Consider the following 17,845-nt stretch of genomic DNA (forward strand, 5'->3'; position numbering starts at 1 on the left):
AAAGTTAAACATTTTATGTTCCCTCTATGGGGGGGGGGGGGGGGGTAGAAGGGGTCCTGATCCCGAAACCCCGGACTTAAAAACTGAAAACAAGAAATCCCGAGCTTAAAAATACGAAATCCAGATGTCCCGAAATTGGAAAAAAGAATTCCCGGATCCCGAAAGGGTCAATCCCGAGTTTAAAAACACCCAATCCCGGAGTCCCGATAAAGGTCCTATCCCCCCTCACTATTTAGGCCTAAAAATATACTATCTTCATTTTTTTAGTATTTATAAAATAAAAATTGCAAATTAAACTTATTGTTTGTTGACTGCTTTCTTGTTTAACCATGAAGAACTAATAATTGTGGAATACAGTTTACCTCTGATAATTGAAAAAAAAATAGACCCAATTTTTGCAAACCTAGAAGAACCAATAAAAGACGACATAATTAAGATAAACTTTTAAAGAAAAAAGACTGCACACAACAAATACATTTATACACTAAAATAAATCAAAAACTATTTTTTTTTTAACAAGTACTTAAGGATTTTATACCACTATGATTGTTATCTTTTGTTAACACCATGCATACTAGTTATTGAATGAATTATTTGTTAAATGTACACCACAGATGATGATGAATGGGAATAACTACTACTTTTTCCGCCTCAAGGTTAACCATGTTAACAATGAAGTCAAAATATCGGAACAAGAAATGACATATGTAACTCCTGACTTAACTTAAGATGAATCAAAATGTTTTAACCTTTCCCTTTTTAAAATGTTCACTGGACTAAACTAGATTTGACTGTATGTTTATTCATATTTTTATAAAACTAGATGATTTTTTTTTTTTTACAAAAAGTATACAAAATTGACATAGAAAAATGATGTATTTACAATATTCTAATTACAAGTTATCTAAATTCTCTTTCCTGAGCCCTCATAATAGCAGTTCCATGACGTAAGTAGCAGTTCAGCCAGAGTCTTTTCAAAAAGCAGTCTTTTGTTTTCCGGTGATTTCGATAGCAAACCTTGAAGTTTCGACTGTTTCTGGACCACTTTTGTCTGAATTTTGGCATGGCTGCAATCAAGTGCTGTCTGAAATGAAGACACACCAGGACATCTCTGAATTCTGTCAGAATCTGCTTTAAGCTGTCTCATTTCCTCAGTCTCTCCAAAAAGCAGTTCCAATTTTTCCATCTCTGTCATATTGGTCATTTTTTTTTGCGTTTTATCTAAAAGGAAAAATAAAATCAACACCTGTCCGGAAAAGTGTGTTGGGATAGGCATTCAAATTTATACAGAACAGGGAGCAGCATGGAAATAGTATGCGCATTTCAACAACCAAAAAAGTAATTTTTTAAAACCAATTTGCCCATGGCCAATATAAAAAAAAGGAACTTGACAGAATTCATTGAAATAAAAAAAAATTACAACTCATGAACGTGTTAATGCAAAAATTGCAGTATGAAATCAATATTTACATGATTCAAGTCTAATATCAAGGTTCATGACAAAAAAGTATAAAAAAACATTGAAATACTAAATAAAAAAAAAGAATTGTGTAACTAAATCTGAGTCTCACAAATATAATTATTGTGTAGATCGGGGCTTGTTGATTAGGTTTTATCTATCATCAAACGGAAGTGAAATTTTAATTTTACATGATTGAGTGAACATTGCAACGTGTTGATCATTGTTCATTGAGATGGGTAAATAAATATCTGATGAAAAAACATCTTGACTGGGTAATTAATACAGAAAGAATGCAATTGACAATAATGAAACAAAGAAAATGCATGTAAAAGCAGGCAAAGGAAGATAAATATTGCCTACAAATTTAAAGATGCTCTCCAGTAAAAAACCTCTTTAATTGTTTAGGAAACACCAACATCTTACTAGTCATCTTCATTTTGTTTGCAAATTAATTAGATAGAAGTTAAAGATACTTGGGTGGCAACGTTTTCCTGTAAAGCGCCTATGAAGGCGGGGACCTTTATCAGGACTCTGGGAAAGGGTGTTTTTAAGCTCGGAGTTTCAGGATCAGGGAATTCTTTTTACCAATGTCAGGATTTAAATTTATTTAAATTCAGGACTTCTTGATTTCTGGTTTTTAAGCCCAGGATTTCGGGATCAGGATCCCTCCTACCCTCCTAACCTATCGTAGGGACTGGTCAAAGACTTAAAACATATTTTAAATACTCAATAAGCACATAAATTTGGGGAAAGAAAGGCTATATCCAGATCTTTATCTCTATACTTGTTACATGTATTAATATTGTCTTTTTGCAGAAGGGTCAGGATTTTATTTATAGATTATAAATTCATATATGCTTTCTAATTAAATTTCCAGCATTAAAAAAAAAATAGACCTTTCTAATTACTACTTATGTGTTGCATATAATTGAAGTTGTAACACTACTTAGTAACTGGACAGGTTAAACATTTCAACTGATCAGCAGAAAAATCAGATAAAAGAATCCTTTTGGAAGTGCAGAAAATTTTGTTTGGGATGTATGACAAGCTAAGTATTATACTATCAATCAAGCTTTCTACAGCACAATGGTACATGCAAAGTTTGTAAGACTGACAATTAAAAAAATGCCAACCAAATGTAATTCTTTTTAATTGCTAACAACAATTTACATTACAGTTTAAAGCAGTTTAAGCTACATACTGTTGCTGCTTTCTTTTTGTCTAGTTGATTTCTTCTCAATTTCAGATGATGCTGTATTAGAAGTAACCATTTTCCATTGGTGATTTTCCTTTTCTGAAATGAACATTACTAAGAATATGAATAATTTAATATATGTTGTTTAGTCCTTTGAAGCATTACATGTAAAACAGATTATTGAAGTTATTACAGCACATTTCAGTGAGTATGTAGCTAATAGTAATATCTTTGGTTAGCTTGCTTGTTAGGTGAACCGTGAAGTCATTGTTAGGTTAGGTAAACTACCCTTCTTTAATAGTAGACTAGCCCAACAGATAACCAATCTATCTCTCTGTAGGACTAAGCTACTTTAAAAGGAGGGTAGTTTACCTTACCTAACAATGACTTCACGGTTCAGCTAACAAGCAAGCTTACCAAAGATATTACCATTAGCTACATACTCACTGAAATGTGCTGTAATACAATAAAGTAGAAATGTTTTGCATCTTACATAATATCACTTACTTATTTTATAGATATCCTGTCCTCAACAGAGGTGTATTTTTTGCAGACCATTCAACATGTTCAATACCAAAGTTGAAAATAAACATAGAAAAAGGTAATCTTTAGAAATATGATAATTCATTAAGAATGTGCAACAGAGGCCTAGGTCTTCTCTGCTTAGATGCAAGCTGAGTCAAAGATTAGGAATACTGAAATTGATGTCAAGTTTAAGTCTCTCACCTTCATCGTCCCTCTCTTTTCCAAAATTCAATTTTCTCTTGACAGCTCCTCTTGCTTGTCCTGTTTTGAATAAAATTTAATGAAATGTCTGTTATATCAAATACACTTTTGTCATGCTAATGCAACTTGGTTGCTATACTTAGGTCATATAAAAAAAATGTGTGGTTCCAGTTATATATTTTTGAAAAATAGGGTCAGTGGGTCAGCAAATTTTAATTATTTTATTTTGGATTGTCAAAATCTGGTAAAAATTATGTGTTGACCGAAATTGTTTTTCATTTATTTTTTTTTAAATTTTGATCAATTGATGATATGTGTTTTCTTTTCATCATTTGTTATATAGAATTAATGCTTATATATAATGTAAAGAGAAAAATCAATAATTTGTTATAAAGTCAAATCAAACCTTTGCATTCAGATGGTTTTGTAATTGGAAGTTTTGTGTATTTCTTTGCAGCATAATTGCTAACTTGTCTAGCGTTGGATAGAACTTGTGTAGGTCCTGAAAAAAATATATTTTTTGTAACACATGTTCATATTGCTGTGTATTGGGTCCTTATCTGATTGTTTTGTAAAAGAAGGGTTGAGCACTAGCTGCATCTTAGATAACCTTAACTTAGATATTTGTATTGAAATATTTCTTTAAATATGATCATTTATATTTTTAATAGCAATTATTTAAAGATATTTTAAAATTTAGATAGTTTCTTTTAAACTTTTTCTATATAGTTTTGTGTTGTTGATTTTTTTTAGAATTCACCAACTTTGGCAATTAGATTGAAGATCACTTGGTAGCTTTGTACAGTCTTTGACATTATCGTGGCTAATCTGTGCGTTTCCTGCTGAGAGTTCCATGGATTCTGCAAATGGGTATACAAGTAGTTTATTAAATAATCACATTTTTGTTGGGGGTTTATACATTGTTCACTACAGCTTAAAAGCAATCTTTTTTTGTTATTGTGCTGTATGGTCAGTGGTCAGTGAGGGATACTACTTGTACAAGTTATTTTTAATTACTTGAAAAAGTAATATTAATATACTGATATAAGTAAATTTGTAGGATACTTATAAAACTTTTTTTTTAAAGTGAATTATATTTACTTGTATAGGGAAAAAAATATTGGCTGTGTTTTGTTCCTTAGACATTCATATTTTTATGTATAAGTTAAAAAAAAAGTCCTTCTATCTTCTTATATTGAATTCTTAGGATTTCTTTGCTGTAATAATATTTTTTAATTATCTGCCCTTTGCAAATGTCTTTATTAATTCCATTTATCTGACACTGCTAATTTACAAGCTCCAAAGGAGCAATTTTTGAAGGTTGCCAAATACTTCAGATCTTTGCTAAATCAGTAATTTGTTGAATTAATGAGATGAAACATTGAACTCTAATAAAAAGATATGAGCTTACCTAAATCATTAAAGCAATGATTTTACATCTCACAACTTGAGAATTTTGTTGGGATTGTTAGAAAAATTTCCTTTATATGTAATTTTTGAAGATAATTAAAGGGAGATTATTTAAACATTATAATTATCTTATATGTGTAAATTTTTTTTTTACTTCTTCAAGCAGTACCCCTGACTGATGGTTATTCCATTAAAATGTATGTCGGAAAGAAAAGTTTGATTATTAAATGTGGGTAATGGCTATTTTTATGTCCATATTTCGTAGCATTATCTTTTCGGGGCTATGCATCTGAACTTAAAACTTTAATAGTATACATGTTGCCTTTCTTTATACTATCAATATTATAATATGTTAATATGTAAATGGCCATAATTGGTTTCTGTCCTAATGAGAGAACAATAAAGTTGAACTAAATACCATATAGCAATATTGTTTACTGTGCTGCTTCAAAAAATTGTATGGTTAAATGTTAATTAAAATATTGTAGTATGAAATAGATGTACTTACTGGTATTGCTTTTGCAATTATTAACTATTGCATTCACTTCAATTGGATAATAAGTACATGTATGTAGTTCTTTTTGAGACCATTTGAGAACTAAAAAATGAAAATCATTCCTTTTTTTTAAATCTGTAATACATATACATGATATAAAGTATAAAAATAAGAACTTTCTATTTTTTTTTCATCTAGGAAAAAGGTTTTTCAATAGACATTATATTATTAGTAGTATTTAGATATCCAAAGATGTGGTGTGAGTGCCAATGAGACAACTCTTCATCCAAATAACAATTTAAAAAAGAGTAAACCATTATAGGTCAATGTATGGCCTTCAATTAGTTTGTATTTGTGTCCATCTACTGAGTTTTGCCTTTTTCAACTGATATTTTTAGTTAATTCTTATGTTTTACTGTTACACCAGTGTCCCAGTTTAGGGGAGGGTTGGGATTCCGTTAATATGTTTAATCTTCCCACATTCTGTATGTATGTGCCTGTCCAAAGTCAGGAGCCTGTAATATAGTGGTTGTTGTCTTTTGTGTGTTACATTTTTATTTTAGTTTATTTTTTGTACATAAATAAAGGGGTTAGGTTCATATTTGAATTGTTTTACCTTGTAACTGCTGGGCCTTTAATAGTTGACTATACAGTATTGACTTTGCTCATTGTTGAAGGCCGTATGATGACCCCTAGTTGTTAATATTTGTGTCATTTCAGTCTCTTGTGGAGAGTTGTCTCATCTTCTGTTTTATAATTACTAGCAGTTAAGATTTTGACCTGGTTTCATGATTTATATCATATATATTAATTTGAAATATTTTTTTACCTTTCATGTAAGACTTGTACAACTTTTTAGTTTCATCATTTTCAGGGTTTGGATATAAATTGACTTTGGCTACTACAGGAACACCACATTTGTCATCAATTGTTGGAGCTGTAAAAATGAATTTATACAGATGAAATTAGTGAGTTAATTTTTGATAGGAAAATATTTGATAGCAGAACAAATTAGTGAAGAAAACCAAGATTAAAAAATAAAAAGTGCATACAGACAACAAACACAGTCACTAAAAAAAATAAACCTTTCAAAGTTTCACACTATTTTATAAGAAGTCTTTTTAAAAATCTTACTCTCATGATGAAAAAAGAAGAAATGAGAAGATGACACCTAATCTATAAAGTGAAAGTTTCCAAAATGTTTCAAATTACAAAAGTAATCTGTTTATGTTTTAATCTGGAACTGAATTTCTTTCTTTTAATTTCATTAATTATTTTTTTTATTTTTTTTTTTATTTTACTGAATATTACATCAAGAAACATACTAGGATTGACAGATTGGCATATTTGTGGCAGTTCAAGATCTGCATCTTCTGGCTGTATGGGTTCACTGTCTTTGCAATCATCATCAATGATTGGTGTTGCAATAGGTAGCATTTCTGTAAATCAAGATAACAGAACATAGAACACTTGTAAGTACAATGAAATAAAATTGAGAAAGGAAATGGTGAATGTGTCAAAGCGACAGTCACCCGACCATAGAGCAGACAACAGCCGAAGTCAACCAATGGGTCTTCAATGTAGCGAGAATTCCCGCACCCGTAGATGTCCTTCAGCTGGCCCTTAAAAATATGCATACTTATTACTAGTACAGTGATAATGGATGTCATACTAAACTCCAAAGTATACACAAGAAACTAAAATTAAAAATCATACAAGACTTTATTTTTCATATTTGTGTAGATATTATTCTTAAAAGCTTTCAAGAACCTTTTCATCTTGAATGTTTTGTAGAAAGGCAATTTGAAATTATAAGTAAAAGAATAGTATTTTCATGAACATTTCTCGTTAATAAATAATGAAATGGATTAATAATCAATTAATGTATGTGCAAGTTATAAAAACAGTACCCAAGTTTTCCAGTTCAGAACTTGTATCTGTATTCATTCCATCATTACTTTCAGATTCTTCACTGCTTTCATCAGTTTCTATTAACACAAAATATCAACATGTTAGGGTGCATTACCTTAATTTATGGACATTGCTGTAATGATTTATTACCTTTATTGGTAATAAATCATGTGTCTATCCCAAATGATTTAATGGATATAGATATAGTGTATTAAGTAAATGATTATTTGTGACCAGCACATTAGAAAGCACTTACACTATCCCATGTATATAACTGACCAAGTAGTGAATTATTACTCGTGTTTTAACATGAATAAAAGATATTGAGACAGTCACGACAGTTACTTAGGCACATGTATGCCAATGAACATTTCAGCAAAAGTAAAAAAATATAATCCAATATATGCAAAGCTATAATTTGCCATTGATAATTTCAGATCAATGTGACAGCAACCCAAATTATATTTTCTTTTTATTTATTATGGTGTTCACATGCTTTTATATTCTTTCTTATGTTTTTTGAAGATTTAGAAGTTAAAATGTGTACAACAGCAAGAAACTTACCATGACTCCTAGTTCTGTTGATAGTTTCCTCTTCATTGTGGATTACGGCAGATGCAATGGGATGAATAATTTCTGTAAGAATAATTTCAATAAATCTGTACACACTGCCAAAAAATGTATTGAAGTACTTCTTGCACATGTTGACACATTAATGATAAGTTGTAGTTTCAGATGCAAAAATTGATATTTTAAAGTATTTATTGATTATGACTTGTGTGGTTTACACAAAATGTTCCAAGTTTATATTTATCAAATAATTACATCTGCTGTATGTCTCATTATAATATGTTATTCTGATTGGCTAACTGCAAATCACGTGTTATTCCTTAAGCAATTGCATTACACAATAAAACTTATCATGCATGATAACACGAGGTCCTGACATTAAAGTGCATAGGTGAATTAGATAAGAAAAATGATAAAATTCATATTTTCATGATCCTAGCTAAAAAAAATTGACCTTGCACACATTTTTAGAATGAAGCGGGGAAAATATACTTCGGTCATCACTTTTACACCGCAATGAAGTTACAAAAAGAACAGTTCATTTCTTAAATAAAAGCTTGCCAGCAAATGAAAAATTAATGGAAATCTCTGCATACAAGGATAAGATAAAAAAAAATTAACAGCATTGTAATGAAACAGATGGCATTATATGAGAGAAAGATAAATAATTGTATTGACACAGATAGTATATAAGAAAAAGAAAAAAAATCATTATGAAACAATTGCATACGAGAAAATATATAAAAATACACACTTAATTGTATGTTTACCATATTTTATACCTATAAAGTCTAGGTGTTGCACTTTTCAAATGAATATCTACATAAATTTCATGAGGAATTTTAAATAAATTATTTATCTTTAAAATGATTTTACTTGAAAATTTTATGTTAAATAATAAACACCTACCAGTGTTTTCTTCATCAGAACTTTCATCCTCAAAAATGTCAGTGTAGAGAGTCTTGACAAGTTGATCATTTCTGTAACACTTGATTTTATGAACAGGAATTTTAATTGTACTTTTCTCCACTCTTTTTAGAACTTCATCCCAACACTCCAACAAGTAACTTTGTTCTTCTACTAATGTTGTAGACCTGAGATTATGTAATGGTGGATTATTGCTGTTCAGATCCTGATCTACAGTATCATGGAAGATCACAGAGCTGGCTGAAAGAGACCACCACACGCCTTTGCCACATAGGAGGAAATCTGGTATTCTCTGAAGATGGCATTGAAACTGATAAGGGTTTTTAATGATGTCAGTAATTTTAATTGTTGTATTCGTTTTCTTGTCAAGAAACTTTGCTTGCTGACTGATGACAGACTCTTGTTTCTGTATAGACTCGATTACACTATGGCTTTCTTGTTGAGCATTAAACCGCATAACAGCATTGTCAACTACATATTCTGGTTGACGATTGCTTGTATTTTTTGATATTGATCTAATATCACCAAATGTTCTCTCTTCTTCCTCAGGAACAACAGATCTAAGGCAAAGCAATCTGTATGTTTCAGGTGCATGTATGACCAAACTATGGAAATGACTTCCATAGAACTTCCTTGCAGTCATTTTTTGGGGGGATCCTATCACCTTTAGACATGCTAGAGCAAAAACAAAGCATTGATTATGCAGTCTTAGAACAGACCTCTGGTTCCTAGCATCATGACCACTGTAGCAGATGTTGATTATTTCTACCAAGGCATTGCTTAAATTCAATACGTCATTCTGTATTTTTTTCTCTTGATGAAGGTTTTGTATAAATTTCGCCAACTTAACTGCATATAGTCTTGCATCCGACCCTTTGATTTGATTTTTTTCCCCAATAGTTGACTGACTAAATTTTTCTAATTGTTTTTTGACTTCACTGTTTTGAATGTGATGTGGCAGTTCCATGATAATATGTTGTACAATGTTCGTTATGTCATGCAGAGGTTCACAGGCTAAAACTTCATATTTTGAGCAGTTTATTGTGTCTGCTGGATTTTGAGGGTTATGACACATTAGTGCTGGTGGTCGTTGTATACCCTTAAGTTCATTTTTGAGGTGCTGTTCCAATTCAGCTTTTGATTTTCTGTTGGTGTTATATCCCCTGGCTTCTAACTCATCTGCCATGTCATCCTTTTTCAGATGAGAAAGAGGACATGAATTTTCAGGAAAATTTCTCCAATGCAGACCTTTGACGAAAATCTGTCTTCTTTCCTCTAAGGATTTCATGGTTGTATTATAGGCACAATGCAGATTTCTATGGTCTTCTGCTTGAATACCACAAATGCATGAAAAATTGCCTCCTTGCTGCTGGCCAGCTTCAAATTGGCGTGCTGGTCCATCACCACTGAAAATTCTGAGCTCATCAGTAATTTGTATTCCTCTTATACATGTGGGTTGAACTAAATTCATAAGGTCTTTGACCCGTTCTGCAACAAAGCTTAACTGTTCATCATTTGTGCTTTTGGATCTCCCCAAGATGTAAAGGTGGGGACGTTCAACCACAGATTGTACGTCGAGGTTGGATCTCTCTGGAAATTTTGCCTTATATTCCTCATTTGTTAAGTACAGGGCTTTGTCATAAATGATGCTAAGCATAAAGCTTACAAAAGTATGATTCAGTACATCTGAATGGTCATGCCAGAATTTTAGCATACGTATCCTCTCCAGATGTTTCAGTTCATTACTGTTACTGTTAGGTGTAAACAGCTGTCCTAATCTTTTATACCTGTAAATAGAAATGCAAATGTCACAGATGTTTTGTATCATAGTATACATGTAGAATTTCCTGTAGATAAAATAGCATGCAACTTTTATTAGACACCTACTGACAACGTTGAAGGGGACAAAAGGTTTGCACTGTTCATTGGTCGGTACGGCAAATCAGTTTTCCAACCTTTCTCCTCCTCGTTCTTGAAGAAATTGATATTTGGTATTTAGTTTTATCATGGCAAGTTATAGATCAGTAGATCAATTTAAAATTTATTTTCTTGTCTGATGATTTAGTCCCGAGGTATGATACATATCAAATGTTGGAGTACTATGCTAAACCATATTCCTTTACAAAGGGAGATAATAAGTTTCTGACAAATTAAAGACAAAAATATTTGGAAATATTTATGATATTTGATTTAAATGTAAAAATAGACATGCATTGTATTACATCGTATATAATGTTTGGATTTTACCCTGGTAGGGGCCTATGTATAGCTATGCAAAACTGAGAATACTTGTCTCATTGGCAATCATACCACATCCACTTATTTTTATGATTTTTATACGACCGCAAATTTTGAAAAAATTTTCGTCGTATATTGCTATCACGTTGGCGTCGGCGTCGGCGTCGTCGTCGTCGTCGTCCGGCGTCCGAATACTTTTAGTTTTCGCACTCTAACTTTAGTAAAAGTGAATGGAAATCTATGAAATTTTAACACAAGGTTTATGACCACAAAAGGAAGGTTGGTATTGATTTTGGGAGTTTTGGTCCCAACATTTTAGGAATTAGGGGCCAAAAAGGGCCCAAATAAGCATTTTCTTGGTTTTCGCACTATAACTTTAGTTTAAGTTAATAGAAATCTATGAAATTTTGACACAAGGTTTATGACCACAAAAGAACGGTTGGGATTGATTTTGGGAGTTTTGGTCTCAACAGTTTAGGAATTAGGGGCCAAAAAAGGGCCCAAATAAGCATTATTCTTGGTTTTCGCACAATAACATTAGTTTAAGTAAATAGAAATCAATGAAATTTAAACACAATGTTAATGACTACAAAAGGAAGGTTGGTATTGATTTTGGGAGTTTAGGTCCCAACAGTTTAGGAATTAGGGGCCAAAAAGGGACCCAAATAAGCATTTTTCTTGGTTTTCGCACCATAACGTTAGTATAAGTAAATAGAAATCTATGAAATTTAAACACAAGGTTTATGACCATAAAAGAAAGGTTGGGTTTGATTTTGGGAGTTTTGGTCCCAACATAATAAGGGGCCCAAAGGGTCCAAAATTAAACTTTTGTTTGATTTCATCAAAATTGAATAATTGGGGTTCTTTGATATGCTGAATCTAACTGTCATGACTGTGTATGTAGATTCTTAACTTTTGGTCCCGTTTTCAAATTGGTCTACATTAAGGTCCAAAGGGTCCAAAATTAAACTTAGTTTGATTTTGACAAAAAATGAATCAGTTAGGTTCTTTGATATGCTGAATCTAAAAATGTACTTAGATTCTTGATTATTGGCCCAGTTTTCAAGTTGGTCCAAATCGGGGTCCAAAATTAAACTTTGTTTGATTTCATCAAAAATTGAATAAATGGGGTTCTTTGATATACCAAATCTAACTGTGTATGTAGATTCTTCATTTTTGGTCCTGTTTTCAAATTGGTCTACACTAAAGTCCAAAGGGTCCAAAATTAAACTTAGTCTGATTTTAACAAAAATTGAAATCTTGAAGTTCTTTGATATGCTGAATCCAAAAATGTACTTAGATTTTTTATTATGGGCCCAGTTTTCAAGTTGGTCCAAATCAGGATCTAAAATTATTATATTAAGTATTGTGCAATAGCAAGTCTTTTCAATTGCACAGTATTGCGCAATGGCAAGAAATATCTAATTGCACAATATTGTGAAATATCAAATTTTTTTTTTATTAGAGTTATCTTTCTTTGTCCAGAATAGTAAGCAAGAAATATCTAATTGCAAAATATTGTGCAATAGCAAGATTTTTTTTTAATTGGAGTTATCTTTCTTTGTCCAGAATCAACTTAAATCTTTGTTATATACAATATACAATGTATATTCACTTTTTACTACCAACTGATAAATTAAAATAATCTTTACCATTCAGTGATAACAAGCAGTTTTTTTACATCTTAATATTTTATGATGTATTTAAATGAGTAGTTATTGTTGCAAACTCCATTAGAAATTTTAATTGAGATTAGTTTTGGAATAAGGGAAAGGGGGATGTGATTAAAAAAATTGGGTTCAATTTTTCTCATTTGAAATTTCATAAATAAAAAAGAAAATTTCTTCAAACATTTTTTTGAGAGGATTAATATTCAACAGCATAGTGAATTGCTCTAAGAGAAACAAAAATTTTAAGTTCATTAGAACACATTCATTCTGTGTCAGAAACCTATGCTGTGTCAACTATTTAATCACAATCCAAATTTAGAGCTGAATCCAGCTTGAATGTTGTGTCCATACTTGCCCTAACCGTTCAGGGTTCAACCTCTGCGGTCGTATAAAGCTACGCCCTGCGGAGCATCTGGTTTATAATTTGGTCATACACGTACCTTTCTTTCAATTCATTTGCAGTTAACTGATCATAGTGTTCATCATCATATAGTCGCATCAGTCCACCTTCAGCATGTTCATTTAATATTTTCTGTCTGAGTTTTGTAAGTTCGAATTTCCTGCTGTAGATTGTTGTTTTCTTCTCTAACAGTTTGCCTGAAATTTTGTTCAAATTATTAATTAATAACAACTTTGAAAGCCATGGTGAAATACAATTTGTTTATTTCTATGTATACCCTGTATGTAAGATATTATTGTTTGGCAATCCAATAAGATAAATATATGGTGTGATTTTTTTAGGTATAACATGTGTCACTGTGATTTCATATTAATATTCTTTATCCTCATAAATTGGTTATGTCAATTGTTAAGGCGGGGACAGGTGCGCTTAAAAATGTCTTCCAACCTAATCTCACATTTTTTTTATTGATGCCGTTGACAAATTTTTAATAGCAAGACTTTTTTTAACATCCTACAACTTCATGATTTCTGATGTATTAATGAATTTATATAGATTTCATTTTTTAATCTTCAATGCAAGACCTGTGTGCTTTTTTACCATGATTTTTGTTAAGGTAATTGTATTAGGTTATTAAACACCTTTTATCACCATTTTCATGTATAATGTGAAGACCTGTTTTTGACACAACTCTGTTTTAAACCTGTTTGTTTTATGTTATATATATTCATTTAGCCTGCAATTAGCCATCTTTTGTACAAATGACCGGTATACAAATAAATTTTGCTTTACATTGTCAGTAAATAAAAAATTTATTTGTACTCGCTACGAAACAGGAGAAAAGCTCAGCAGAGCCTAGCTGTTTGTCCTGTTTCTAAAGCTCATTCAAATAAATTTTATATTTTTCAATAACATACATAAATTGTACATGTACAGTTATCATTGTTTGTTGTTCAAAGTGATCAATGTTTAATTTGTTCTGCAAACACCAACAAGATCTAGCCTGCATTTGATAGTGTTTTCCTTTTTTGGTTTCTAACATACTTAATTTTAGCTATACCATAGAGTATTTGTTTTGTTGTTGACAAAATCTTTTTATAAAACAGATACTTGTTTTTTTTATTTCTGTTATAATCTAGAACTATTTGTGATCAGAGTTGAAGCAAGTATTAATTGTTATATATTAATTATATATTATATATTGTTTATTTAATCTGTATCTTTTACTTATCCTGTATCATCTATGTATAATGTAAAATTTTATATACTACGTGTATTCATTTACAATTTTTTGTGTAATTTTAAATTCATATTGTATATTCAATTTAAGTTTGTTGTATTTCATGATTAATTCTGTGAAATAGAAAACATTGACCAGTGAGAAATTATTTGTTCTTGTGATTATTTGCTTAACTTTTGTTTTTGCAGTATAAAAACCTTTATTATTTAAAATCATAATGTATTTCTGGAGAATTAAAGATCAGATGTTAAGGGAAATGTATATATTTGTCCAATATGTTAATATTTGAATGCCTTGAATGATTTTTTTTTGTCACGAGCCAGACATAGCAATCTGACATTACATCGTCAGGGTCAGCGTCTACAAATATTCACTCTGTAGTTTTTCAGAATTTTAATAACTTTCAAAAACTGTCTTTCAAACCCAAGTATTTTACTTATGAATTGACTTGGTTTTTTTTCTGCCAGGAGACACAACATTCACTCTGTGGTTAAAGTTTTTAAAGTTTTCATTACTTTCTTAAATTATTCTGGATTTGAACAAAACTAGGACAGAAGCTTGTTTATTATCATAAGAAAGTATTCAGAAGTAAATTAAGTAAATTAAATAAATATTTATCTCCTTTTCCTCATATTTAACTGATCAATTAAAATAGGTTTTTTTTCTGGTGATTTTGTTTGAAATTTTAATAACTTTCTTAAACAATCCTGACTTTGTATCAAACTTAGACAAGACTTTGTTATAATCAGATACTAGTATCTAAGAAAACAATTTGTTAAAATGGTGTACCTCTTTTTATGAAAGTCACTTATTCATAAATGGACTTTAGATCATTTTTGTTGATTAAGCTATAAACACCAACAGCAACAGTAGGAGAGAGTCACTATGTTCCACTGAAACCTTACAATTTTTTTTGCCATTAAGTACAAAAAGATTGCACTGAATTTTTTCTTCAGACTCGTTTCACAAAAAATCTCGCGTTGAAAAATACTTTTTGTGTAAAATTCATGTAATCAAGTTTTGTGGTCAGATTTTTGTGAATAGAAACTAGGCTTAAGCGCTGACCTATTTTCACCTAAATTTACAGAAAACTTCACATTTTGAATTATCAAATACCCTTCACTTTCAAGTCAGATCCTTTGATAATAAAAAAATAATATTATGCACTTATATTAAAGTTGTGTAATGTATATTATCATGATTATGGAGGACTTTTTCTAGAGTGCCAAGCTTGGTCAATTTAAGACTTGATTTGTTTGTGCTTGAAATTACTTTTACACCACCTGTTGTCATACTATTGTTATATTCTTGAATATTGTTATACTCTATATTGTCATATTTTTTTACAGATTTTCTCCCTGTGCCACTTGTCCATTTGAAATTGATGTTTATTTTTGTATCAATCATTATTTTTTTGGAGAATTCTTCGGAATATAACCAATACATATGCTCCCAAATGGTAAATTATTTATATAAATTACCAATTTTACATCAACCTACCAGTGTTATCAATATAGTTTGATGATATCTGGGAGGGGGCAATCTTTTCTCCTAAATCAATCACTCCATTGTCAATCTGATGTTTTATGTCCTGTCTAATAGTTTTGGCTGATCTTGTTGATGGTATGGTCAAGCCCTTAGATAATCGTTTTTTTGCCCTCCTTACTCTCTGAATATAATCGCGGTTGCTTACTCGCATGTTGATGTTGAACTGGTCCGTATTTATTTTGTTATATTGGGCAAAGCCCATCAATATCTGGCCTGCATTGGCTGGTCTTTCCCCTTTTTTGTTGGTCAGATTAAACTGTTCGCCAAGTTTTTTCCAATTAACATGGGATCCATGAGGGAATTGCCTCAATGCTGATAGGAATTCTTCTTTTTCAAAAGTATAATGGTCGAAGTTACCATAGTGTTTTTTTGGCTTTAATAAAGCATTTTTTTGTTTCTCAATTTTAACCTTCAACTTTTGCTGAGCCTCAGCTTTTGTCACAAAATACATTGACATTCGATCATTATCGTGTTTTCTGAAGGACTTTCCAGAGGCCAAAAAATGGCGCACATCCTGCCCATTGGAGGATAATTTATTTTTAATTTTGATGTTGTTTCTTTTCAAGATTTTTGTAGCTGTTTTTGTCTTTTGGGATTTACTCTTTTTTGGTGTTAGTTTCATCACCTTTGAAACAGTTTTGATAATATCTACACCAAGTTTTTGTGATGCTATAGGGGTAAAGACTTTGACAAAATTTTCAACATTTTTTTCAGCTGCTTTTGACATTGGAGGTGACTTTTCAAGGATGATATTTGCCACATTCTGGCATGCCCCAACAAGTGAGTCTTTTTTTACCACTTCTGATGACTTGTGTAGAAGGGACGCATCAAACACCATACACTGTTCACAGTCTGTTAAAGTATGCTTAGCCTTGTCCTTTTCAGATAACTTCATCCACTGATATATAGAAAATGTATTAATAAACAATTGTTTTTGACCATTGGTATTGCCATTTTTCCATTTTGTATTTTGTGTTACATATTTCTGTATTCTTGGTAGAAGAAGCCTGAACTTTTCTTGATTTATTTGCATTTTACTGTAGTTTTTCATTATATTTGAATAAGAAATAAATCTTTTTGAAACACTGAAATTTGTATTAAATTTTGGCACCAGCTTTTCAGGACTGTTTGGTAGTTCATTGGGTTTGTTTTGATGTGTTTCCCAATAGTCGAGTGCTGTCTGGTCTTTGGTAGCACGAGCTATGATTGTTTTTACAAAATTGCACAAATTCATTCTGTTTATGGCATTTTCAAATGATTAATTTCAAATGTATAAAAAAAATTCACAAAAGCTGCATTTTCTTTTCCAATATGTCTGTCTGAGTGCCATCTGGTGGCACTTTTGATTTGGAGGGAAGTGTAAAGGAAGTTAAAATAAAAAAAGGTTTTATCAAATAAGAGACTTGCTTTCATACAAAATAAAAAAAAAGAATGGTTACACTGTCAACAGAAACAAAAAATAAAAATATTTAGGATATCGAATTTGGAAAAGAGGACTGAAGGGGCATCAAGTTTGTATTACCCTTGATGAACAGAAGTGAAACAGATACAAGGTATTTTATATTTATTGATAAAACTATAGATAATACTCGTGAATACATATAAAAACAAATAGTACTACGAAATATACAGTCACTTTAGTTTGAAGAAATATTTTCCTTGTTGAGGCCTCTTCTATAAACATGGAAATCTGCAAAATAATTCAAATAAATAAAATTATGTATTTATAAATATTAATTTAGCAAAACTGGACTACCAACAATTATAAAATAAATAAAAAAAAACAAAATTACCGCGTTGAAAAGTTGGCTATTGCCACGTCAACAGAGTTGTCTTTCTTTACACATATACGGAATTCCGTATTTTTCCGGTTTCGTCCACATTTTACTTTTCTTGATCGCTAATACGTTTTATAAATTTGTTTATTTCTCTATTTTCATAAATGTGTGTACAAATAATGCGAATTGCAAGGGCTAAAACTAAACGGATCGAGTAAAAATTTGACTGGCACATGGATTTCTAAACGAACTAAAAGGAAAGTACTGCTCATTA

The 17,845-nt window shown here is 30.9% G+C and overlaps 1 long non-coding RNA gene across 3 annotated transcripts; it reads left to right on the forward strand.

Annotated features, from left to right (window-relative positions):
* Window positions 1–3,119: 3,119 nt before the first annotated feature.
* LOC143079871 (uncharacterized) lies at window positions 3,120–16,884 on the forward strand. Of its 3 annotated transcripts, none has more exons than XR_012979514.1 (6): window positions 3,121–3,258; window positions 4,137–4,253; window positions 6,164–6,257; window positions 6,607–6,761; window positions 7,726–7,838; window positions 8,810–16,884. It is a non-coding gene; the product is annotated as an uncharacterized LOC143079871 (long non-coding RNA). The 3 variants fall into 3 exon arrangements; XR_012979515.1 differs by having other exon boundaries at window positions 6,618–6,761; XR_012979513.1 differs by having other exon boundaries at window positions 3,120–3,258; window positions 6,164–6,761.
* Window positions 16,885–17,845: the final 961 nt, after the last annotated feature.

Source organism: Mytilus galloprovincialis, chromosome 6 (genome assembly GCF_965363235.1).
Source record: "Mytilus galloprovincialis chromosome 6, xbMytGall1.hap1.1, whole genome shotgun sequence".
Classification (NCBI taxonomy): domain Eukaryota; kingdom Metazoa; phylum Mollusca; class Bivalvia; order Mytilida; family Mytilidae; genus Mytilus; species Mytilus galloprovincialis.